Source organism: Pseudorasbora parva, chromosome 2, assembly GCF_024679245.1.
Source record: "Pseudorasbora parva isolate DD20220531a chromosome 2, ASM2467924v1, whole genome shotgun sequence".
NCBI lineage: Eukaryota > Metazoa > Chordata > Actinopteri > Cypriniformes > Gobionidae > Pseudorasbora > Pseudorasbora parva.
In genome coordinates, this window is record NC_090173.1 from 63,232,477 (window position 1) to 63,259,371 (window position 26,895).

A 26,895-nucleotide genomic window follows, 5' to 3' on the forward strand; every position below is an offset into this window, starting at 1 on the left:
CTTCACCAGAGGCAACACAGTAAGTGTTATCACTTTCATTTTCCTCCTGTTCCATTTGTATATCAAGAGGTTCTGAACTCTGTGAAACATCCTCATTTAATACTAATGAATGTGTTCTGTTTTCAGGATCTTCGTCCTCCAAGGAGTCAGTGGAATTTGTTGATTGGCTCTCACAGTCAGAATCATCTGAGTAATCGACAGCTGTAGATCCACAGGTTTCATCCTCAAGACATGCCACTGGTAAGAAACTGATGTCTAAGAGCATATTCCGATGTACCACTTTAGTGTGTCCTTTGTCATCCTTCACTTTGTATATGTGTGTTTGAGGGTCACTATTCACAATGGTGTACACGGTAGGTTCCCATTTATCTGCCAACTTTCTTTTCCCTCTTTCTCCTTTATTGGCAATGAGCACTCTATCTCCATTGTTCAAGTGTACTCCCTTAATCTTGCGGTTATAAATCTTTGTCTGTTTCCTCTGTTCTTGTACCGCATGTTTTTGAGCAATTTCGGCTGCTTCGTGAAGATGAGACATTAAAGTTGCAACATAGCTGCTGTAATCAACAATCACTGGATCCTTCGATACTTGCTTGAACATCACATCCACAGGTAATCGTGGGACACGTCCAAACATCAGTTGGAACGGTGCGTAACCCGTTGTCTCATGTACTGTTGAGTTGTACGCGAAGGTCAGAGTCTGGATTTGTTGTGGCCACTTATCCTTGGATCTCAGGGGCAAGGAACGAAGCATATTTCCTAGGGTTCGGTTGAACCGCTCTGTGATGCCATTTCCCATCGGATGATAGGCAGTCGTGTGGGATTTGGAGACCCCAGAGAGTTTTAGCAATTCAGCAATGAGCTCACTCTCAAAATTTGTTCCTTGATCCGTGTGGATCCGCTCAGGGAAACCATACACGCAGAACACATGGTCCCATAACTTCCGAGCAACTTGCTTAGCCGTTTGATTGATGCAAGGAAAGGCGTGTGCAAGTTTAGTGAAATGGTCCGTCAGAACCAACACATCCACTGAACGCTGTTTGTTATCTTCTGCACTCCAAAAGTCAAGACAAACCAACTCCATAGGTGCGAAAGTTTTAATGCTTTCCAGAGGAGCTCGAGCAGCTGGCTCAGGTGTTTTTGCTAGAACACACCTCTTACAACACTTCACGTATTCTCTGATCTCATGCTCCATCTTGGGCCAGAAAAAGCGCTGTCTCGCCAAGTGAACTGTTCTAGCCTGTCCTTGGTGTCCAGCAAGGTCGTGAAGACAGTGTAGGGCTTTTTCTACCATGGTCTGAGGCAGAACATACTGATGTCTTCTCTGTCTGCTTATTGGGTCCTTAGTTACCCTGTACAAAATTCCATCACACATTTTTAGCCGATCCCATTGTTTGACAAGGGCCAAAGCTTTGTAGTCAAGCTTTTCTCTCTCTCTTCTTGAAGGGCGTCTTTTACGATGTACAAAAGGGAGAACCTTGGAAATGGTGAGATCGAGTTCTTGACTCCTTTCCAACTCATCATGAGAGAACATAGGCAAAGGCTGTTCACCTTGGCTAGTGTCTGCAACTTGCTGAACTAACTGCACTAATTGAACTGCTCGCGTCATTGTCGCCGTTTCCCAGTCATCCTGGACTTGGCAAAGTGTCTCAACAGCTACTGGATCACATGACTGCAAGTGGCAACTTGATTGACATCCAACCTGATCACTCATCTTATGGCACTCAACCTTCAGACGAAACACATCCTGTATTCCTTCTTCACCTACAGCATCGGCTTCAGTAAGTAAGCGTTTGTAACTCTCATTCATGAGCCTATGACTGATTGACCTTGCGAATGGATCTCTGCTTAGGGTATCAGCCACAATGTTCTTGACTCCTGCGATATGTTTTATGTCGAAAGAGTAAGGGGCTAATTTCGAAACCCACCTTTGTTCACAGGCGTCGAGTTTTGGCTTAGTCATTATGTGCGTAAGTGGATTGTTGTCAGTCCAAACTGTGAAGCTGTGCCCCTTGAGCCAGTGGCTGAACTTTTCACACACACTCCACTTCAAAGCCAAAAACTCGAGCCTCTGCGCAGGGTACTTTTTCTGTGACGCGGACAGGGTTTTGCTGGCGAAGGCAATTGGTCGAGCTATTTCTTTCCCAGCTGGAACTTGGGATAGGACAGCACCTAACCCATCTAGAAAGGCATCAGTTGAAAGAATCAGAGGCCTAGAGAAATCAGGATGCGCAAGCACAGCACAGTTCAACAACTTTTCCTTGAGTGTATTGAAAGCAATATCGCATTCTTCCGTCCAATCACTTGGATTCAGCTTTCTGAACGTGCCAACAGGCTTCCTAACTTTCCCTTTACCTCTTCTCTTCTGACCCGCAGTTAGAGCAAAGAGAGGCTTGGCAATCGAAGAACAATTAGGAATAAAGTGTTGATAGTAGAAAATCATTCCTAGAAATGACTTGATTCTTCGTGCTGATGGAGTGCAACCATCTTCCTCCATGAGTTGCAGCTTGGACATTTTGGATATAACATCCACCTTTGTGAAGTCCACAGAGACACCATGTCCAGAAATAACATGACCCAAGAATTTCACTGAATCACGCAAGAAATGACACTTTTTGGGACTCAATTTGAGGTGATGTAACCTAAGCCGCTGAAAAAACATTTCAAGCCTACTCAAAGCCTCTTGCTCCGTAGACGCGAACACAAGCAAATCATCCAAATAGCAGAGTAAACTGCTGAAGTTCATATCCCCAAAAATGCTAAGCATCATCCGCATGAATGAAGCTGGACTGTTGCACAGGCCTTGTGGCATGCGGTTATACTCGTGTAGCCCCATGGGAGAAATGAAAGCGGTGTATTTTTTGTCTTGTTCATGCATGGGTAAATTGTAGAACCCGGAGGTTAAGTCCAGAGTGCTAAAGTAATTGTTACCTCCCAAAGCAGCAAGGCAGTCGGACTGATGAGGGAGTGGATGAGCATCTTTGAGTGTTCTTGCATTAAGCCACCTGAAGTCTGTACAGATGCGGAGGCTTCCATCCTTTTTCCACACGAGTACTAGTGGCGATGCGTATTCGCTTACCGATTTTCTAATTATCCCTTGCTCCTCCATTTCAGTTAACACCTGACGCAACTTCTGGTAATGAGCAGGAGGGATCCTCCGATATGGCAACCGAAAGGGCCTCTCATCTGTAAGTCGAATACGATGTTCAAATTCCTTAGCCTCACCACAGTCTAAAGGATGCTTAGAAAACACGTCATTGTAATTCACCAATAACTGTACAAGCTTCTCTTTGGATACATCAGTGACTTTGCAGTGATCAATGTTAATTTCGCTCAACCCAACATCTTGCAGTCTCAAATTTGAAGCACAATTTGGAGTAGCTTGTATCTCTGAACTAACCTCTTCTATCTTTCCAGTGCCCTGCAAGACTGGGAAATCTTCTGCAGCCAGACAAGGTGAAACATCAGCCAATTTCCGATTCTTTCTTAGCGTGACAGGTTGGTCTGACAAGTTGGTTATTTTCATAGGTACCCACCTATCACCCCACATGGATGTTATCACACGAGCTACCATAATGTTTCTTGGCATAGTCTTGGAGGTAGTTGGTTCAATGAGAATGGTGCTCCCAAGGGACAATGGAGTGTTGCTAGGCAGTCTTCCCCACACTAAATGTTCTTGTCTAGCAGCAAGAGTGACAGCATGCTGGAGCTTTACTGTTCCAATTTTGCTAGGGATCTCATCATGTCGCCAGCGTGTGAGATTTGACATCACATCCAAAAAGTGTTCACCATCCGGTGATAACTGTGTAGCACTCTGCGATATGAAGTCCCAATACTCATCTGTGTCCTTCATTCGATTCACAATATGTTTGATTAAGTTAGTGCCAAGAATTAAATCATCATGTTGTCCTGGAACAACGAGAATTGGGACTCGACAGCTGATTCCATACACTTTCATGCTAACTTCGTACAAACACTTTGGCTGTGCGGTCTTACCCCCAACACCGACAAGAATGATATTCTCAGGTAATGGTTTTTTGTCCATGTAACAACAACGACTCATGAGTTTAATGTCTCGGGGAATAATTAACTCAAAAGGGATTTAATATTCAATATTCATGAATGTATGAATTTAATTTGCCAGTTGTTCATTACGTATTAAAATTTTCCGATAGGGAAAATTGTTTAATTAAATACAAGTAACCCTTTATGGAATTGCTTGAAATGATCCTACTAAGTTTGTCCTGCAAATTAGTTATAGACTTTTCAAATCAATTCTCAATAAAGGGATTACTGCTTTACGAGCGCATGAGAAACATTAACTTTACTGATCAGGATAAGTTCAATATTTCAAATGGTCATACAGTTTACTTTACTAACATAGTAGCATAAGCAGTTAGGTAACGTTTAGATCGCAAGTTTCATTGACTTTGTGTATGTGGCAGAACAACAGATTCAACTCATTAAATGTATTTTGAAGGTTTAATAAACACAGACTAAAAATAACACTACAATTCACACAGAAAGTACATACTAAATATGCATCAAGAGAGTAGAAGTATAGATATTAACGAAAGAATACATAAAAGAGAATAATGAATAGACTGAAATTAGAGAGAGATAAAAGAGAGAGAGAGAGAGAGAGAGAGAGAGAGAGAGAGAGAGAGACAAAGAGAGTGAGGGAGAGAGAGACAAAGAGAGTGGGGGAGGGTAAGAAACAACTTTCCTTCAATTCACCAAATACGACCTTCACGGAGTTAATTTATCCCAACGGGAGAATAACACATCCTCTTTACAGCAGTAAGAATAAGAATACTTGCATTCTTTTTGGTTTCGTTTTGGCTTCTCGCTTGTGTGCGTATGTGTCTCTGCATGTCTCTGCGTGTCCGGCGGTCCTTTCCGAGGTTGGGAGGGAAGCGGCTGTTTGCTTTAGCGATGCTTCGTGTTCTTGAAGATCGGATTGTAGAAGAGAAGATTTTTGGAAGAGATGGGGCCTGCTTGGAGGGCCTGCATTGGTGGCCTGGCTCAAGGGCCAGCCACGATGACGTGTTGGTTCAGCCAGAGAGAGAAGAGAGAGAGAGGGAGGGCATCCGAGCACCTCTTTTAAGGTCTGGGAGTAGTCCCACCCTCTGGGGTTAGACTTAACCAATGAGAGTGTTGGGATTTCCCGGCAGGAAATTCCTCAGCAGATTTTATTGTCCTTTGTTTGAAAGTTCGACTCAGTGGGTCTCTGAGTCTTCATACTATAATTAATGCAACAAACACACACTGCCTTTTCTGAATAAGTGATATACATGGAAGTGTAAGTCGTGAAGTGAGCATTAATTTGATAGGAGACATGACATATATGAGGTTATCTGAACTAGTACTTTGTTAAGACAAAGACAAAAAGATGCAAAATACCATACAGAATAAACATTTTACAAGACAGTTATGTGTTTACATATAATGTCCTGGGGTGCATGTTCATTTATAGATGGTTTGTCTATAATTTGAGGCAAAAGCTCTGTGTCTTAAACTCTTTGTGTATAAGACTTCATGTGGCCGAATTCTCTTGGGGGCCATAAAACACCTTATCAGATGGTTTCCAGGGTGACTGAAGAATCTCCCTCTGTTGTGTTGGGGGAAGGTATGCTAGTGAGCACAACTTTCAAAACATATTTGTTAAATGTAACTGGCGATTGTGTGTTTGATTCGCCTGAGTCGCTACATAATCCCCCCTTTCGCTAGTTGTTGTCCCTCCTATGGACAACAACGAGCGATATCAAAGATTCAGGAAGATCAGACACACCATAGCCATGTTAGGCTCCAGTTGTTTGTGTCTCCTGAAGTGATGGTCGTTCCACGGCAGATAAGGCAGACAGTAGCCCAGTTCAGGTCTCTGTGCTTGTGCAGCAGGTGTCGAGGCAGCAGGTGCCCTGACGGTGCGTCACCTGTCATCCAGAAGTCCGTTTGTGTGGTGCAGGTGTGCTGTGGGCTTTCTGCAGCCCTGGGTGGAACCATGTTCCTCGCAATGGCCAGTCAGTCCTTTAGGTCTCCTGGCTAGGAAGATGGACTGCATCTTGACACTTTTATGTCCTATGCTGACTAGGAACTTTTCAGAGGGTGCCTCGCATTGTGGCCAGGCTGGGTGCCTTCTGGTGATCCACTTTGGTTTCTCTGTTTCAAAGTTCAAAGTCATTGGGGTTTTGAGAATCCCTTCAGAGGCGGCCTTGTGTTCGTTTAAGGCCTTCTTTCTCAAATCACATGCATGACATAGTGTGGGGCTTGGCAGTATTGCCTACAAGGTGACTAACTGGTGTTGGAGGAGAAGGTTCTTGAAGCTGGTGTAAGGTTAGGCAGAGGGCTTGGGCTCCTCCCCCCCTTTGCGTTTGTGTGCAGGGCTGGAGGAGCTTGCGCTGCTGATGTGAAGTTCAGGAGAGTACGTCTTTCTTTTGAGGATTCATTTGCAGTTGGTGATCAGCAGTCCAGGTTGCTCTCTCAGTGCGATGCCCGAGGTTGGACCCGGTGTGATGATGTCTGGTGGTGGCTGGCCTCTGATTGTCTGGAGGCACAGGAGCATGATCACGGCCGCGTTTCTTAGGCATTTCCAGATCTGTTGCATGGCCTCGGTAGTGAAGTGGATGCCTCTGTCTGAGTTGATTCTCAGTGGCAATCTTGACAGGAAAAAGCTGTGATTCATCAGGGGGTATGCCGTGGTCTGGGCGGTGTCGTTGGGTGCTGGTTGACACTCCACCCACTTGGTAAACTGGCACACCACTGTGAGAAAGTACTTTTTGCCTTTTGTGGACCTGGGCAGGGGTTCTACCCGGTCGATTTGTAGGTTTGACCATGGGAACGTGGTCCCTCTGTGTTGCAGTGGGGCTCTGTGGTTCGGGTTTGCTGGTTGGAACTGGCAGCGAACTAGCCCTTCTCTAACATACTCTGCCGCATCTTGATGCATCCCAGGCCCATATGCCACCTGTTTCAGTGTGTCATACGTGGCTCTGGTGCCGTGGTGTCCCGCACATGGTGTGTTGTGGGCGTACATTAGCATCACCCCCCTTTGCGACCGTGGCACTACAAGCTGTGGCGCTGTGTTGCCATCGGGTGCACACCAGAGAATGTTGTCCATAATACGCATCATGTGTCTGGAGTTATGTAGATGCTTGTGGCTAGAGTCATCAATGAGCTCAGAGTCAGTGATAGGGCGGTTGGAGGGGTCAGAGAGGAGGTCAAGAATTGTCTTTATTGCAGTGTCAGAGGCTCGCATATCCGCAATATCGTTGTTGGAAATTTGCGGAGTTAGCGATAGCGACTGCAAGGCAGGCATTGTAGCCGGTGTCGATCGCTTGCTGTTAGTTAGCACTGCAACAATGGGGCTGGATGTGGGGTGCGGGGGTGCCCACATGTCGCCGTGTGGTGTGTTTTTACTGATTGTATTGCACAGTGGTAGACTTTTGGTTGAGTTGTCTGCCCACAGTGCAGGGATACTGTTCGTTGTGACAATGTCATTCAGCTGTAGGTCATTCATGACCTGGGGGCAGAAGGCATCAGAGTCTTTGGATAGCTGAAATGTGCAAAGTAGCGAACTTGAACTTGGTTTTGGGGCTGAGGCTGTGTTGTCACAGTGTGCTGCAGGGGGTCCCGTGGCCTTTGTGACATGGCAGTCTGGCTCTGTGGGAGTTTCCGTGACCTCTGTGACTTGACAGTCTTGCTCAGACGATGTGTGTGTCTGAAGGGGCAGAGGGTCACGCACTTGAGCCCAGACTTTCAGCTGTTTGAAGTCCAGTACGGGTTCGAAGCGGTCCAGCAGGTCTTTTCCGATGAGAAACGGATAAGTGTTCATAGGGGAGATATAGACTGGGTGTATCAGCCTCATAGGTCCAATTGTCAGGTGGATGGAAGCTACGTGCTTGAGCTGGATGTCGTTTTGGCTATACGACTGCACATTTAGCTTACAAGTGTGAAGGTTAAGGGTGCGATTTTTCCTCTGTGCTTCAAATCTGAGTCTTTCAAACAGTTGGGCGGATATAAGCGTGAGGTCGGAGCCAGTGTCAACTAGGGCTTCGAGCTTAAATTCCCTTTCCATAGTGATAGTCAGATAGAGTTTTCGGGCCATCCCCTTCTCGATTAGGTTTCCCAGGAGTCTTGGTGTGGGGACCTGTGTGTTGCTTGATAAGCCGTCTGGATATGTGTCAAGTGTCTCATTATGCGTGCAAACAATCAAAACAGCGCTTTTTGGTACGCTGGGCTGCGCCATGATACTGTCTTGATTAGAGGCTGTTGCTGTCAGCTGTCGTGTGGGTGTGCTGCTGACATGTGGGGGTGCAACAGTTAGTACACTAGTCCGTGGTTGGGGAACAGTGTTCAGGGTGGATGATTCAGTTGCAGGGAGGGCGGGAAGGTTGATTTCAGGTATCATGTCTAGTCGTGCTGTACCTGGTCCGTCCTTCTTGTCTTCCTTGTGAGGTTTCTGTCGGAGGAGCTCTTTCAGGATCTTTATGAGCTCTGTAACTTCAGAAGCAGCTACACTTTCTTTGCCAGACGTGGGTTCAGGTCTGGGCCTACCATTGTCCCGTCGAGAGTGGCCTCTTCGCTGGCTTTTTGGGCGAGGCGGGTCCCAGGATCCTTCAGAGCGATCGCTCTGGTACCGTGGACGGTCGCCATTATGACCACGCTGCCCTCTGCTGGCTTGGAGTGGTTTGGACTCTCTGTTGAGGGGTCGGTACCTGTGGTTCTGTTTGGCGCCCTCTAGGGTTAGCTCTGGGTGGTGCACAGAGACAGGGCAGATGGTGGGCTGTTTTACAGTCTTTTCAGAAATGGTTTTCTGTTTGACGTAAGCTTTGTGAGCCAAGTCTCTTAACTGTTGTGTGCCCATGCTGCGCGGGCACGCCAGCACCCCCAGGTGGTGACTGATGGTAGGGTGCAGGTTTCGGAGGAAAAGAGTTTTGAAGTTGATGTCCTCCTCCATGCCTGGGTCGTTACGTGTCCCGAAGTAGGCACGTCGTAGTCTGTTATAAAAGTTCTGTGAGGTCTCACGTCGAGCTTGCTTGAGGTCCATGGCAGTGATGAACCCCTGGTCTGACTCGGGGTCGGAGTACTCACGAATTAGAGCTTGTCGTAGATGCCAGTAGTCCGCTTTAATGGCCTCTGGTTGTCGATCCAGAAAGCACCGTACATCACGATTAGACGTGGCCCTGAGCAGGTACAGTCTGTCCCAGTTGTTCGCGTGAGCGACAGTTTGCAAATAAAAGTCTATGTCTTTTAAGTATGCGTGGACGTCGTGTCCTCCTGCCGGGTCTGGGCTGAAGGTAGGAATATTTCTGGCCAGCTTGTCAAGGTTCTTTGAAGCTTCGTGGCTGTTGACCTTGACTTCCTGGAAGGGCGTCCTTTCCTTTGCTGACGGGGATTCGTGGAGACTGGCGGGTGCTCTTTTAAACAGGGGGCTGTCGTCCCCCCTCGTAGCTCTTGCTTCGTGGCTAAAATGTGCGGAGTAACTGGTCAGGGGAAACTGTGTGTTGTGTGTTTCCCCCTTCCGGTAACGTTGCACTATATATGATTGTCTCAGTTCTCTTTGCACCATGTCAAGTTCATCTTTGAGCTCGTGTCTTTGCTGGATGAGCTCGTCGATCTCGGCTTGTGCCGACTGCAAATGTTTTGCATAGACTTTAGCTTTAATGTCTCTGTCTTTAAGTTCATCAGTGGCTCTCTCCAGGAGGGATTCGCCACGCCGAAGCTTTTCGTCGAGGTGTTTCCTGGCGTCTTTCTCTGACTGTACTCGTCGGTCGGTGTCACGACGGAGCTCCTTCAGGGTCTTTTGAAGTCTTTCTATTTCTTTTCTTTGTTCTTTGTCTGTTTCGTCGTCTTTCTCTGTGTCTAGAAGCTGATCTAGACGAAGCTGGGTGAGGGCTTGGTCTCTCCGGGCCTCCTTGGCTTGAAGCTTTAGCGTTGCTGCCTCCTGTTCCAGGTTGTCGTAGCTCCCTTCGCTTAGACGTGCCTGTTCGATGAGGACGTGGGCGAGGCTTCCGAGGATCTTGGCCACTTCCTTGTTGGAGTAGCTCTGCGTGGGGTCGTGTGTCATCAGCTGGTCTAGCTCGGTGTCCAGTGGTTCCTGGCTCAGCTGCCCCAAACTTCCTTGACTGGTGGCCGTTAGCGCTTCCAGCCATGTCGTTAGGCGGTCCCACGGGACGGCAGGGCTGGGTGCACGGAACATTACTGCGGACGAAAGAAACACAGCACACACACACACACAGAGAGAGAGCCAATGCAAGCTTGTTCTAAGCTATCGAGCTATCGTACGGATAGCTGGGAATTTTGGCTAACTGATGTAGACAGTTAGATAATTAGACAATTCAGACAATTAGGTGGGCGGTAGCCCTGGTTGTCACTTGGTGAACTGCTGCTCGGTTGTCCCGGGACTATCTAATTCTCCTTGGGGTCTCTTGGTGAACTGAAAGAAACACAATCGTGATAGTCCAACAGTGAGGATAGGAAAGAGCACAGGGGAAACAAACACAAGATGAATTGGTCTGTAATGAAAGGAATGTCAGCGTGCGCGACGGGAGTGTTAGGGAAAACTAATAGGCTTAATGCTCAAGATATACTAAAATTTGGCTTGTACTATGGGTTATCCCATTTAGCTCATCCGGGGTGAATTGAGGTCGCTTACGTGGAAGATTAAATATCAAGAGCAATTTAGAAAAAGGCAAAAGTTTCTGTCAAGTAATGATAAAACAAAAAGCACTTTTGATACCGTTTGTAATTACCAGACTGAGCTTTATTCCCAATGGGAGGGGAAAAGAAAACTTTTGCAGAGAGAGGAAAAAAAAAAAATAATAATAATAATATTAATAATTTTTAATTAAAAAATTAATTAAAATTAAAAATTAAAATTAAAAATTAAAATAAAATTATAAACAAAATAAAATAAAAAAAATTAGAAGCTCAACTTAATTCAAATTAAATTCAAAGCAAGTTTAAATGAAATTTAAATAAGCCTGTAAGGAAAATCAAATAAAAGAAAGCCAATCAAAAATCTTATCTTATAACGATTAATCTCTAAGTGGGAGTTATCCAAATAAAAGAATTAATCAGAAAGGGAGTAGGGATTTAGTGTTGCGCTGACTTAACAGGGTATAGCCACACGGTGGCGTCCTTCCTTCCAATTGGACTGTCTGTGACTTAAACCTAATTTCACTTTGGGTTAGAGGAAGTTATGTTTCTTTTTAAACTTCAAATTCGAATAAGGGTGTTTAATCAGCGAGAAAGGAGACTTGGTTGTTGCTAGAAAAATTGTATAAATGAAACTGTGTACAACAGTAAGCAATAAACAATTTATAGGCTCAAACTTATTTTGTTAAGGCAGAATCAAATAACGGAGAGTGAAACTATCCGAATTTATCCACACGATGGCGCTATTGCGCCCGCCCTAGACTACAGTTAGTTAGGCGGAAATGCTCACCAGATGGCTTTGTCTGGTTCTAGAGTCGCCCTCCGGCGTGCTGCAAGCGGCGTTGCAATTCTTGAGTCGCCCTCTGGCGGTTTGCAAGCGGCGTTGCAATTTCTGAGTCGCCTTCGCGTTTTGCAAGCGGCGTTGCAATTCTTGAGTCGCCCTCTTGCGGTTTGCAAACAGCGTTGCAATTTCTGGGTCGCCCTGGCGTTCTGCACTTTACTGGCTCTTGCAAATCATTTACAAATGACTGGTGCTCTAGATGCACGCGTAACAAGACGGGTGAATGCAGGAATTTTCCGTCTGCCTATTCACGCATTTTACATGGACTCCAATAGACATTTATCAATATGGCTGACGGTTTTCAGCATCTCTGATTCAAATGTTTTAGGTCTCAAGTCTTTGGTTAGCTAAGCCAGACTTAAACCAGGAGTTATCGTTTATCTTAACGATATAATAATTATTCTGAGGCCCCTTATATTGTACAGGAGAGTCTCGTCCTGTCCCAATCTTCCGCACAGATAGAAACTTTTTGTAGTTCAGATCAAGCGGGATAACGCAACGTACGTGTCTACAGACATCATCAAAATCTCATTATTTTGATGGAACACATAATATATTGCTCGAGTCAAATGTATGGATTTTCTACAATACATTCGTTTGGAAATCACGCGGATAACCCTATTGTGCCTACGGCTGCAGAGTTTTTCGGAGATCACGCGGAGATTTTCGTACCGTTCATATTTCATTAATATAATCCGGCTACTTCAACATTTCTCAGCATCTGTTTATGCTTGGGTTCGCCTTGCGCGTACCGTTCAATTCACAAAACAACACCAAAACAAAACGAAACAAAAACGCGCGTGCAGGTTATTAATACCTCAAAAATACACAATGAATAGAATATGAATATCATTCACACACACACAAACGTTTGAAACTTGCCCGCATTTTTCTCCACCAAATACATGTAACAACAACGACTCATGAGTTTAATGTCTCGGGGAATAATTAACTCAAAAGGGATTTAATATTCAATATTCATGAATTTATGAATATGATTTGCCAGTTGTTCATTACGTATTAAAATTTTCCGATAGGGAAAATTGTTTAATTAAATACAAGTAACCCTTTATGGAATTGCTTGAAATGATCCTACTAAGTTTGTCCTGCAAATTAGTTATAGACTTTTCAAATCAATTCTCAATAAAGGGATTACTGCTTTACGAGCGCCTAAGAAACATTAACTTTACTGATCAGGATAAGTTCAATATTTCAAATGGTCATACAGTTTACTTTACTAACATAGTAGCATAAGCAGTTAGGTAACGTTTAGATCGCAAGTTTCATTGACTTTGTGTATGTGGCAGAACAACAGATTCAACTCATTAAATGTATTTTGAAGGTTTAATAAACACAGACTAAAAATAACACTACAATTCACACAGAAAGTACATACTAAATATGCATCACGAGAGTAGAAGTATAGATATTAACGAAAGAATACATAAAAGAGAATAATGAATAGACTGAAATTAGAGAGAGATAAAAGAGAGAGAGAGAGAGAGAGAGAGAGAGAGAGACAAAGAGAGTGAGGGAGAGAGAGACAAAGAGAGTGGGGGAGGGTAAGAAACAACTTTCCTTCAATTCACCAAATACGACCTTCACGGAGTTAATTTATCCCAACGGGAGAATAACACATCCTCTTTACAGCAGTAAGAATAAGAATACTTGCATTCTTTTTGGTTTCGTTTTGGCTTCTCGCTTGTGTGCGTATGTGTCTCTGCGTGTCTCTGCGTGTCCGGCGGTCCTTTCCGAGGTTGGGAGGGAAGCGGCTGTTTGCTTTAGCGATGCTTCGTGTTCTTGAAGATCGGATTGTAGAAGAGAAGATTTTTGGAAGAGATGGGGCCTGCTTGGAGGGCCTGCATTGGTGGCCTGGCTCAAGGGCCAGCCACGATGACGTGTTGGTTCAGCCAGAGAGAGAAGAGAGAGAGAGGGAGGGCATCCGAGCACCTCTTTTAAGGTCTGGGAGTAGTCCCACCCTCTGGGGTTAGACTTAACCAATGAGAGTGTTGGGATTTCCCGGCAGGAAATTCCTCAGCAGATTTTATTGTCCTTTGTTTGAAAGTTCGACTCAGTGGGTCTCTGAGTCTTCATACTATAATTAATCCAACAAACACACACTGCCTTTTCTGAATAAGTGATATACATGGAAGTGTAAGTCGTGAAGTGAGCATTAATTTGATAGGAGACATGACATATATGAGGTTATCTGATCTAGTACTTTGTTAAGACAAAGACAAAAAGATGCAAAATACCATACAGAATAAACATTTTACAAGACAGTTATGTGTTTACATATAATGTCCTGGGGTGCATGTTCATTTATAGATGGTTTGTCTATAATTTGAGGCAAAAGCTCTGTGTCTTAAACTCTTTGTGTATAAGACTTCATGTGGCCGAATTCTCTTGGGGGCCATAAAACACCTTATCAGATGGTTTCCAGGGTGACTGAAGAATCTCCCTCTGTTGTGTTGGGGGAAGGTATGCTAGTGAGCACAACTTTCAAAACATATTTGTTAAATGTAACTGGCGATTGTGTGTTTGATTCGCCTGAGTCGCTACATCCAGGACGACGTTTTCAGCCAACAACTTTTGTTCAGCTGTCTCACTGAGTGTACAAGACATGGAGCCAGTGTCAAGCATTCCTTTCATATGGAACTGGTCATTTACAATTACAGAAGTATAGAAGAGATCATCAAAAGCCTTTACTTTTTGCATGTTCTGCGCATATATCACGCAAGTACCATCAGATGCTGTATGGCATATATTCTCATACTGTTGTTTTAGATCACCTTTGAGGGTTTGATCTTCACCCACACATCCCCTCTCCAAATGTGGGTCTAATGGTTTAAAGGACCAGCTCCTTGTGGCGAGTAGTTGACCTCCAGACTGTCATGACTCCTCCACTTTGGGCACTCTCTTTTTCTGTGTCCGTGTTCGAAACAAAACAAACATAAGCCGTCTCTTCTACAATGTGCAACTGTAGAATGGTCCATGCCTCTGCAAACTTTGCAAAAATTCCTGCTCGCATTCCCACGTCTAAATGAATTTACAGGTGCAGAAGGACTTTGCATATTTTGTTTCAGCACACGATCAAGCAAATCGATAAGAGACTGGGTGCAGCTGTCACTTGTCTGAACTGATGGTGTAACTGGTAACCCACCTTGACCTGCTGTAACTTTCTGCTCACTTCCAGATGTTCCATCATCTAAAGGCATTTGGACATTAGCAGCAACAGTTTTCGCGAAGGCAGGACGGTTGGATTGTGTCTTCATTTGTGTTCTCTTCTCCACTTGATACTCATCGAGACGTTCCTGTATTTCGGCTGCCGTCCACCTATCAGCAGATTTGAACCTCAAAATGGTAGAAAGAGATTGGTCAGGACAATGTTTAACAAACATTTGTGTCACCTCACGTGTAGGCTCTTCGATACTTCTGCCCTGTCTCCTCAAACACTCGTCAGCGACATCAACAGCTTTATTAAGCCGAATCCAATATTCCATTGCGTTCTCTCCTGCTACAGGTAAAGTGCTATAAAAGTCAGCAAGCGGCATGGATGAATATGTCAAATCGCTAAAATGCTGTTTGAGTATGTCTGTGACGATCCTTGGGTTTGTTTTCGGGTTCAGTGATGGATTGCTGCGTAATGTTATCTTGATTACATCTTTAGCTCTCCCCATTAAGTTCGACATGATCTCATCCGCCTGTTCAATTAAAGGAACACCTTTCTTCCTCAAATAAACCGCCATGAGTTCTTCCCATTCGTGTACTGATAGTTTGTCAGATCCATCCCCTCTGAAACAGGGAGGCACTTTAACATCAGGCTTCATCACTAACTTCATACCAGTCAAATTTAGAGAAGGCGACTCCATGAGAACCTGGCTCATCTCTAGACTCTGCTTTTGACTATCAGGACACTCATTTCTTTCACTGCCTTTTTTCAGCTGATCAGATATTGACTGCCCTATTTGTTGAGCAAGCTGTGTGATTAAACTACTCAAATCAGCATTACTGCAGTCTCGGCTGTCTGAAACAGAACCTTCACACTTTTCTGACTCAGTAGTATGTACTCTATCAGGATTACGGGTAGAACAGAAATCAGGAGAACCAATATTAACAGTCCTTCTAAGTGGTGTCTGCTCAAGATCACCAAAGATACGCCCCCTGGCAAAACCCAATTCAAACCCATCACTAGGGGAGTAACTTGTCTTCTCATTATTTTGTGCCATTTCGTTTTAGAGATCAACAAAAGTAAAACAGAAAAGATAATGACCCCAGGAGAAAAAAAACAGTTCATGTGTACCAAATAATCAACCAAAAATGTTATCAGATTCGAAAGTCCTTTTTTTTCTCTTCTTCTTCTGTTAATATGAACTTTAAACCTTTTTCTGAATTATGTGCAGTCTAATGTCCAACCTTTTTTTTTTTCGATACAGGTGTGCAGGCAGAATTTGGATGTCCTTGAATGCAGCAAACCCCGGCGACCAAGCTGACGTTGATCAAAGAGGATCCATGATGACTTGCATCAATTAAAAGTCACGGCACCATTGTGACCGGTCTTCACTCTGCGTTGTGTAGGGTGGTAAATGAACGAGACTGGTCAACGGGAATCACTCATGCCATATTTTATTTTGCCTGCATGAATAAAATGAAACTTTATCAAGCTGGAATCTGTGGCCTTCTTTCACAAATTTGCCTCTCTTCAGTCGCATTTACCGCGAACTGAACTACATTTAACACTTAATTTCTCTCACATAATGAAATCAATAGTGCTAACATATTTCATAAAAAAAGAAAGCATTTGACATGAATTTAACAATAACAAGAACATGAGTGAAAACATACCTGCATGAATAAAATGAAACTTTATCAAGCTGGAATCTGTGGCCTTCTTTCACAAATTTGCCTGCATGTGAAAGGCATTATTTTAGCCACAGAATTAGCCTGCTTGTGCTTAATGAATACTCTCCAAAAATACTTGCTTTACATCACTCACACAAACTTCATATACGTCTGAATAATATTAAAGTGCATTTAAGAACGAAACTGCATATTTTACTTCAGTAAACAAAGCTCATATAAAACTTTTTATACGGAGCTTCAGTACAACTCACCTCTCTTCAGTCGCATTTACCGCGAACTGAAGGAGAGCGGGCGGCCGGAACAAGAGTCTTAAAGGGGCCACGCGCCTTATTTAACAAAACACCAAATCACTGAAAAATGGACATATAACAATAGAAACATGACATCTCTTTCAAAATAATTCAATATTAAAAGAATAAATGAAATGAAATATTAAAAGAATACTTTTCAGAATACAAAAAAATATAAATGTAAAATAATTGACAAACGGAGAGATTTTGAGTGAAATTAAATAAATATTACACCCGTTACATTGGCTAATTATATCATGGTGTGCTGTGCATAACACTAGAACGACGTCTAGGATAGTTTTCCTCGCGTCAATGATGAAAAAGTATTGTTTACCTTATAACATAAATCCGTGTTCTATGACGGATAACATGAGATTAATATTTTAATTGCATTATAATTTGTTTGCCTTACGCTAGGGATGTCGTACAATATACAGAATAACGATAGCACTGATAAAAGTTCCTTTACTAAGAGCTTGCATTCGTCTGGGAACCTGATAGCTGATGTTAGCAATGAACTGATAAAAAATAACGAAAACGTAAAACTATTATTCATTTTACATAGATTAATTTGATCATAGATCATTTTGGCAAATTAAATAACTGCAAATTATAATAGTTTTCAAAAGTAACCTCATCACTTGAAGCAACACTCACCGAAGAGGTCGAACTGGAAGCCATGACTAAATCGGCCACCGTAGGAGTTGAAACGAAATCGAAATTGAGAGGAACAGAAACTATTATTCACTGGATGGTCATATATCTTTACACCGCTAGATGGCGGAAAATATCACACAGTGTAGCTTTAAGACCAGGGGATGCATTGCAAGTTTTACACATTTCGCACTTGTCGGTCATAACCGGGTTGTAAGTGCTGCTTCAAAATGCCAAAAGAAGAAACAGGAGCAAGAGACAAAAAATAAGAGAGAAGGCAATTTATTGAAAACTGCATTTAAACTCAAACAGGCCGTTCATCAGCTGATCAAAAGTTTAAGACCACAGCCCAAAATAAACACACAACAGTACTAAATGTGTCAAAAAAACACTCAGTAGTGAGTAGCCCCACCATTCTTGTTGATCACTTCAAAAACTCGTTTCGGCATGCTTGATGCGACTGTTTCCAGGAGGCTGGTGGGAACGGTGCTCCATGTGGTGAAGATGGCTTCACGAAGAGCATCCACGGTCTGGAACTGACGTCCATTTTTGTAAACTTCCCTTGCCATCCATCCCCAAATGTTCTCAATGGGATTTAGATCAGGGGAACACGCAGGATGGTCCAAAACAGCACCGTTATTCTCCTGGAAGAAGTCCTTCATCAGGCGGGCGTTGTGAATTGCAGCGTTGTCCTGGTGAAAGACCCAGTCATTACCGCACAGACAGAGGCCCTCGGTCAAGAGGGATGCCCGCTGCAACAGGTCCACGTCCTTTTCCTCCCCCTCTTCTTCCTACTTCTTCACCTCCACGTCCTCTTCCTCCTACTTCTTCACCTCCACGTCCTCTTCCTCCTCTTTTTCCTACTTCTTCACCTCCACGTCCACGTCCTCTTCCTCCTCCTCTTGCTCCTACTTCTTCACCTCCATGTCCTCTTCCTCCTCCTCTTCCTCCTACTACTTCTTCACCTCCACGTCCTCTTCCTCCTCCTCTTCCTCCTATTTCTTCACCTCCACATTCTCTTCCTCCTCCTCTTCCTCCTACTTCTTCACCTCCACGTCCTCTTCCTCCTACTTCTTCACCTCCGCGTCCTCTTCCTCCTCCTCTTCCTCCTACTTCTTCACCTCCACGTCCTCTTCCTCCTACTTCTTCACCTCCACGTCATCTTCCTCCTACTTCTTCACCTCCACGTCCTCTTCCTCCTCCTCTTCCTCCTACTTCTTCACCTCTACGTCCTCTTCCTCCTCCTCTTCCTCCTACTTCACCTCCACGTCCTCTTCCTCCTCCTCTTCCTCCTACTTCTTCACCTCCACGTCCTCTTCCTCCTCCTCTTCCTCCTACTTCTTCACCTCCACGTCCTCTTCCTCCTACTTCTTCACCTCCACGTCCCTGTTCCTCCTACTTCTTCACCTCCACATCCTCTTCTTCCTTCTACTTCTTCACCTCCACGTCCTCTTCCTCCTCCGCGTCCTCCTACTTCTTCACCTCTACATCCTCTTCCTCCAACTTTTCACCTCCACTTCCTCTTCCTCCTCCTCTTCCTCCAACTTCTTCACCTCCACATCCTCTTCCTCTTCCTCCTCCTCTTCCTCCTACTTCTTCACCTCCTCCTACTCTTCCTCCTCTTCCTCCTTCTTATTCACCTCCACATCCTCTTCTTCCTTCTACTTCTTCACCTCCACGTCCTCTTCCTCCTCCGCTTCCTCCTTCTTCCTCGTCTTCCTCCTACTTCTTCACCTCCTCCTCCTCTTCCTCCTACTTCACCCCCACATCCTCTTCTTCCTTCTCTTCCTTCTACTTCTTCACCTCCACATCATCTTCCTCCTACTTTTTCACCTCCACGTCCTCTTCCTCCTCCTCTTCCTCCTACTTCTTCACCTCTACATCCTCTTCCTCCTCCTCTTCCTCCTACTTCTTCACCTCCACGTCCTCTTCCTCCTCCTCTTCCTCCTACTTCTTCACCTCCACGTCCTCTTCCTCCTACTTCTTCACCTCCGCGTCCTCTTCCTCCTCCTCTTCCTCCTACTTCTTCACCTCCACGTCCTCTTCCTCCTACTTCTTCACCTCCACGTCATCTTCCTCCTACTTCTTCACCTCCACGTCCTCTTCCTCCTCCTCTTCCTCCTACTTCTTCACCTCTACGTCCTCTTCCTCCTCCTCTTCCTCCTACTTCACCTCCACGTCCTCTTCCTCCTCCTCTTCCTCCTACTTCTTCACCTCCACGTCCTCTTCCTCCTCCTCTTCCTCCTACTTCTTCACCTCCACGTCCTCTTCCTCCTACTTCTTCACCTCCACGTCCCTGTTCCTCCTACTTCTTCACCTCCACATCCTCTTCTTCCTTCTACTTCTTCACCTCCACGTCCTCTTCCTCCTCCGCGTCCTCCTACTTCTTCACCTCTACATCCTCTTCCTCCAACTTTTCACCTCCACTTCCTCTTCCTCCGCCTCTTCCTCCAACTTCTTCACCTCCACATCCTCTTCCTCTTCCTCCTCCTCTTCCTCCTACTTCACCTCCTCCTACTCTTCCTCCTCTCCCTCCTTCTTATTCACCTCCACATCCTCTTCTTCCTTCTACTTCTTCACCTCCACGTCCTCTTCCTCCTCCGCTTCCTCCTTCTTCCTCCTCTTCCTCCTACTTTTTCACCTCCTCCTCCTCTTCCTCCTACTTCACCCCCACATCCTCTTCTTCCTTCTCTTCCTTCTACTTCTTCACCTCCACATCATCTTCCTCCTACTTCTTCACCTCCACGTCCTCTTCCTCCTCCTCTTCCTCCTACTTCTTCACCTCTACATCCTCTTCCTCCTCCTCTTCCTCCTACTTCTTCACCTCCACGTCCTCTTCCTCCTCCTCTTCCTCCTACTTCTTCACCTCCACGTCCTTTTCCTCCTCCTCTTCCTCCTACTTCTTCACCTCCACGTCCTCTTCCTCCTCCTCTTCCTCCTACTTCTTCACCTCCACGTCCCTGTTCCTCCTACTTCTTCACCTCCACATCCTCTTCTTCCTTCTACTTCTTCACCTCCACGTCTTCTTCTTCCTTCTCTTCCTTCTACTTCTTCACCTCCACGTCCTCTTCCTCCTCCGCGTCCTCCTACTTCTTCACCTCTACATCCTCTTCCTCCAACTTTTCACCTCCACTTCCTCTTACTCCTCCTCTTCCTCCAACTTCTTCACCTCCACTTCCTCTTCCTCCTCCTCTTCCTCCTACTTCTTCACCTCCTCCTACTCTTCCTCCTCTTCCTCCTTCTTATTCACCTCCACATCCTCTTCTTCCTTCTACTTCTTCACCTCCACGTCCTCTTCCTCCTCCGCTTCCTCCTTCTTCCTCCTCTTCCTCCTACTTCTTCACCTCCTCCTCCTCTTCCTCCTACTTCACCCCCACATCCTCTTCTTCCTTCTCTTCCTTCTACTTCTTCACCTTCACGTCCTCTTCTTCCTTCTCTTCCTCCAACTTCTTCACCTCCACATCCTCTTCCTCCTACTTTTTCACCTCCACATCCTCTTCCTCCTCCTCTTCCTCCTACTTCTTCACCTTCATGTCCTCTTCCTCCTCCTCTTCCTCCTACTTCTTCACCTCCTCCTCCTCTTCCTCCTACTTCTTCACCTTCACGTCCTCTTCCTCCTCCTCTTCCTCCAACTTCTTCACCTCTACGTCCTCTTCCTCCTCCTCTTCCTCCTACTTCTTCACCTCCTCGTACTCTTCTTCCTACTTATTCACCTCCACATCCTCTTCTTCCTTCTCTATCTTCTACTTCTTCACCTCAATGTCCTCTTCTTCCTTCTCTTCCTTCTACTTCTTCACCTCCTCCTACTCTTCCTCCTCTTCCTCCTACTTCTTCACCTTCACGTCCTCTTCCTCCTCCTCTTCCTCCAACTTCTTCACCTCCACATCCTCTTCCTCCTACTTCTTCACCTCCTCGTACTCTTCCTCCTACTTATTCACCTCCACATCCTCTTCTTCCTTCTCTATCTTCTACTTCTTCACCTCAATGTCCTCTTCTTCCTTCTCTTCCTTCTACTTCTTCACCTCCACGTCCTCTTCCTCCTCCGCTTCCTCCAACTTCTTCACCTCCACGTCCTCTTACTCCTCCTCTTCCTCACCTCCACGTCCACTTACTCTGCCTCCTCTAATTCTCACTCTTCTCACTCTTCCTGCTCCCTCCATTGTACTCCACACAGACAGCTTACCTGTCGCTTATTTATAGTGCTTAGGCTGATTGCAAAGTGAACTAATTATTTAAAACAGTTTTTACATGTGACAGCTGTGTGCCAGACAGTCAAAATTGAGTAAATAATATCCATACATGTGTATAGTTTTGCTAGGAGTGTGTTGATCATTTGGAAATTGAGTGTAAAGAAGTGAGTTGTGTTTAGAGTTCCGCAAATAGAGTCCTGAGAAAACTAAAAGCAGTGTTTGTGCTTTTAGTTTTGCAAACTCAGTGAGTGGTTTTGCTATAAGTATTAATAGTTTTAGAAATTGTGCTATAAGAATCACGGTTAGGGTTTAAGCATTCAGAAAAAAACTGTATTGGAGACTTGACACCATGAAGGCTCCATGTCTCTAATACTGAAAAACGTATTCATACATTCATGAAATTGGGTTGCTGTAATGTGTTAATGGAAGTTGTGTGTCCCTATAATCTGTCATCTTTGTTAATGCTGTTCCTGTTGATATACATGCTGAAAATTTGAGGAACAATTATTCTCTTTGAAAAAAGAAAATAGTTTGTTCAGAAAATATCATTTCCAATACTTTGCCAAGAACTGGTAGCAAAGTTATTGATTGACTATAATGACCATTATAACCCAGTGCTGCATTTTTTTTGTAGAGGAATAACCCTTGCCTCTTTCTAAGCTAAAGTAAAATCCCTTTTTTAATACTGATATTAAAGATGTGGCAAACTGGTTCTGCCAAACAGCTGGCTGCTAATATCACAAGGCAACCCTCCAAGTTATCCATCCCGCTGGTTTGTAGTTGACAATTTTTTTTCCACTTTTTCCCAAATGAAATTTAATTTAATGGAATATTAACAGATATCTGTTATCCTAATTTATCAATTTAATTTATTACACAAATCGTTAATATAATTTACAATTTCTTACAATTTCTTTGGTTAATTTTATATGTTTTAAATAATTTGTATAATTAATAACTATTATTATTATTATTATTAATGTTGCCAACTTCAACAGAGGACATTAAGGAATACAGTTTTGTTATTGGGAAGATAAAAGTACACTCTCCATTTCTCTTGACTATCTATATGACTATACAATTACAGCAATTTACTGTAAGTCATTTAAAGACTCACAGTTTGATATGTCAGTTGCATAACTGAACTTTGTATGTTTCCAGTAAGGACATAAATGTTAAAATGACGGCATAAATATTATTTATAACTCACTTATTTAAGACACTAAAGAGCAATCATTGATCAATTTGACACCCGCTACAGATTGTCTAGACAGAACAAACAATCTTATCAAAGTTTGTTTAAAAAGCACCATTGATACAGAGCTTCATGCTACATAATTAAACATTACACAAACCCTAATAAAAGAAGGTGATTAAATAATTGTTCAAAAGTTTAGGGTCATGCAGCAGCAAATGCTCGATGTCCCCTCTGCTGTAATCTGGATCCAGGAGAAGCGAAGAGTTTTTGTCCCAGATCTGAGAGCTCTTGAGGAATTGTGTAATTAATTAGAAAGGCAGGAAGAAGGCTGATTATTTTATAGGTTATTTTTATTTAGCTATAAAATGTTGGCAGACATCCACATTTGTAAATCTTCTAAAGGGTTAGTTCACAAAACGGAAATTTCTGTCATTAATTCCTCATGTCGTTCCAAACCCGTCAGACCTTCGTTCATCTTCAGAACACAAATGGAGATTTTCTCTGATCCCTTTATAGACAGCAATGTGATTAACACTGTCAGGGTCCAGAAAGGCAATAGACATGGTTAAAATAGTCCATGTGACTCCACTGGTTTAACCATAAATGTTATTGTTACGACCAGCTCGTTTTAAGCCGCAACATAAAAGAGGGATCAAACACAATTTAAATTATACTTATTTGTATAACCAAATATAAAAATAACCACAAATAACAAACATAAGTCTATGGAACTATAAAGAAACAAAGATATAAACAAAATATTAAAGCTACATGATATAAGAAAGGTAAAAGAAAGAAACTAAATGAAAGGCAAAGAGCCGCTCCCGTGAGAAACTATCCCATGGAGAGTGCTAACCCAAATAAAACTAAGAGCACTTAGATACTCTAATCTGCAAATGATCAATTAACAAAAGGTTGTGACTCAGGAACTCCCACAGTCTGCCACCAATGGGTAGAGAGAGAAACACTCAGGGTAGTTACACCTCCCACTCCAAAAGGAGTGTTCCCTAAAGAACCGACAAAAAAGGAAAACAAACAACATAGCAAAATAATATATAGATATTTTACAAACACACGAAACATTAAGGCTGTTTATACTCATCCTAGCAATCCCGTTCCAGTTCACTCTCGGATCCCCTGGGCCCAAGGGTTTCAAAGAGAGATAGAGAAAGAGAGAGAAAGAGGAATAGAAAAACACAGCCCATAATAAAACAACTTTTACACCCCTGAAATCAAATTATCCTTGCCACGGATATGTTTGATCAGCAGATGAAAAGGTTGTAATGCAAGACTCCATCTCATAATTCTCTGGTTTTTACCACGCATTCAGTCTAAAAATGTCAAAGGATTGTGGTCAGTGTAGACAATAATGGGACCACATATTGAGCTCAGATAGACTTCGAACTGTTGAACAGACAACACAAGGGCTAAAGCCTCTTTTTCAATCGTAGAGTATGCCAATTGATGGCGATTATTTTTTTGGGGGGAAAATAGCTAACCGGATGTTCAATTCCATCAGCATCTTCCTGCAGGAGAACAGCACCAGTACCACAGGCACTGGCATCAACTGCTAAGAGGAAAGGTCTCTGGAAATTAGGTGTGACCAATACGGGTGCATTGGCTAACAGGGCTTTAGCATTATTGAAAGCAAACTGGCATTGTTCAGTCTATAAGGATGGTTTCTTCGGACTCAACAAATCAGTCAGAGGAGTAACTACACTGGCAAAATTCTTACAAAACCCTCTGTAGTAGCCTACCATTCCCAGGAATCGGCAGAGCTCACGGCGGCTAACAGGAGTAGGAAAACTACGAATAGCATCAACTTTAGCGATGATTGGCTTTACACAACCCCGACCAACTACTTTGCCCAAGTATGTCACAGTAGCTTTTCCAAACTCACACTTAGCATTGTTAATAGTTAAATTGGCTTCAGCCAGTCGTACAAAAAGTTCTCTAATTTGGTCAAGATGTTCGGACCAAGAAGAACTAAACAGAACAACATCGTCTAGATAGGCCTCACACCCTGACAACCCAGACAGTACTCGATTTACCAACCGCTGAAATGTAGCAGGTGTATTTCTGACCCCAAAAGGCATAACTGTAGTTTCTTTCAATGGTCAGGAGTATATAGTAGATAGTTGTTATTAGGGAAACACTTTGCAACTGAATATGGTCCAGCAAACCTAGCCTGGAAAGGACTTGTAACCACAGGTAACAATGCCAACACTTGGTCACCATTATACACTTACTTACACAAGTAGCAATCCCGGATGAGCCCCCAATTTTATGTTACGACCAGCTCGTTTTAAGCCACAACATAAAAGAGGGATCAAACACCAACGTTTAATCAATTTAAATTATATTTATTTGTATTAACAAATATAACAATAACCACAAATTACAAACATAAGTCTAGGGAACTATAAAAAGAAACAAAGATATAAACAAAACATTAAAGCTACATGATATAAGAATGGTACAAGAAAGAAACTAAATGAAAGGCAAAGAGCCGCTCCCGTGAGAAACTATCCCACGGAGAGTGCTAACCCAAATAAAACTAAGAGCACTTAAATACTCTTTTAAGTTTAAGCAAATGATCAATTAACAAGAGGTTGTGACTCAGGAACTCCCACAGTCTGCCACCAATGGGTAGAGAGAGAAACACTCAGGGTCGTTACAGTTATGAAGCAACGAGAATTATTTTTAAAAATTGTGGTGGTTGCATTAATAGCATAAGATAGTGACACGGACGACAGTTATTTGAGAATCATTGAAAAATGTTTAGATGTGCCATTTATGTTATGAGGAAATGTAAGTAGTTTTTTTCGTATACCTTTGATGCCATTGTTATTTACTTCTGTTTAATTGTTCATTTTGAACATTTCTATAGAAATCAACTTGACCTGATTCCTGGAAATTAAATTACAAGCATATTTAATGCTCTCTACTTACAGTATGTGCAATGATCAGTGTTTCTATCTGAATAAAAGCCTAAATAATACCTGTTCATATCAAGTGATCATGTCTCTTCGGAAGAAAAGCATATTATACCATGGTTTGTTTAAATACTCGATTCTGATTGGCTAGAAGGTATGGAGTAAAACCGTTTAATGCACAGGTAGTTCCAGTCAGTTTGATTAGAGTTCGAAATTAATCCGCCACTATAAACATTGGTAACCATGGTAAAACAGTTACGCTTGCAAACAGTGACAGTATCAGCCATAGATATGTATACGTATATGTTACATTAACAGTAAGTGACATGAATTGTGACACAGTGACAGAAGCCAATAGGCATACATATCTATGACTATGCGCGTATTGGCTTTGCGTCGGGCGGTTCATCGCCTCTACGTCGTGCATTAAAATCTTTTAATGCATGGCTAGCCGTGGATTATCCCTTACATAAACCACTCTGTTCATTCAATTTTAGTCTTTATTAACTTTTTTCAAGCGTGAAAGTTTTGGGGAAAACAACTTTTTAATTGGAGGGGCAGAAATCTCTCAGGTTTCATTAAAAATATATTTTTGTATTTCGAAGTTGAACAAAAGTCTTATGGATTCGGAAAAACATAAGGATGTGTAAATATGAGAGTGATTTATTCTGTCTTTTAACGTTCTCTCAGATGACAGCTGTCACGATTTGACTTTTAGTCTTTTTTTAGTTTGTTTTTTACCTGTTTTCCAGGGGTCCATTCTTCTTTCACTGCTAACGCTGGATTTGATTGTTGACCATTTCGCATGAACTCGGATTGTTTGGTTCTTCGACGCTCATCCTAGACTTGATCTCAGAGCAACAGGTCCGTAAACTTAAACCTGCTCGGGAGCAGTTTATTTCATCTAAACAGATTTAGATGGCATATAACATTGTCGCTATATGATAAATTAAAATAAGCTGATAACATCACTGTTTACTCCAGAACGACTGTACAGCCAAATCTAATTTTGATGCAATATTATCCTGTTTAACACTGTGAAGCTGCTTTGACACAATCGTGATTGTAAAAGCGCTATATAAATAAAGTTGATTGATTGATTGATCTTGAGACGCTACTTAAAATCTGTCCCAGCCACTGCTACTTTATTACAAGAGTTCATTACTGAACCAGGGGCAATGCTGTCACATAACAAATCTGCTTCAAATTTGACTTAAAAATATATGAATTGCTAATTACAACATTGAAATAAAAATGTAAAGGGTGTACAAAT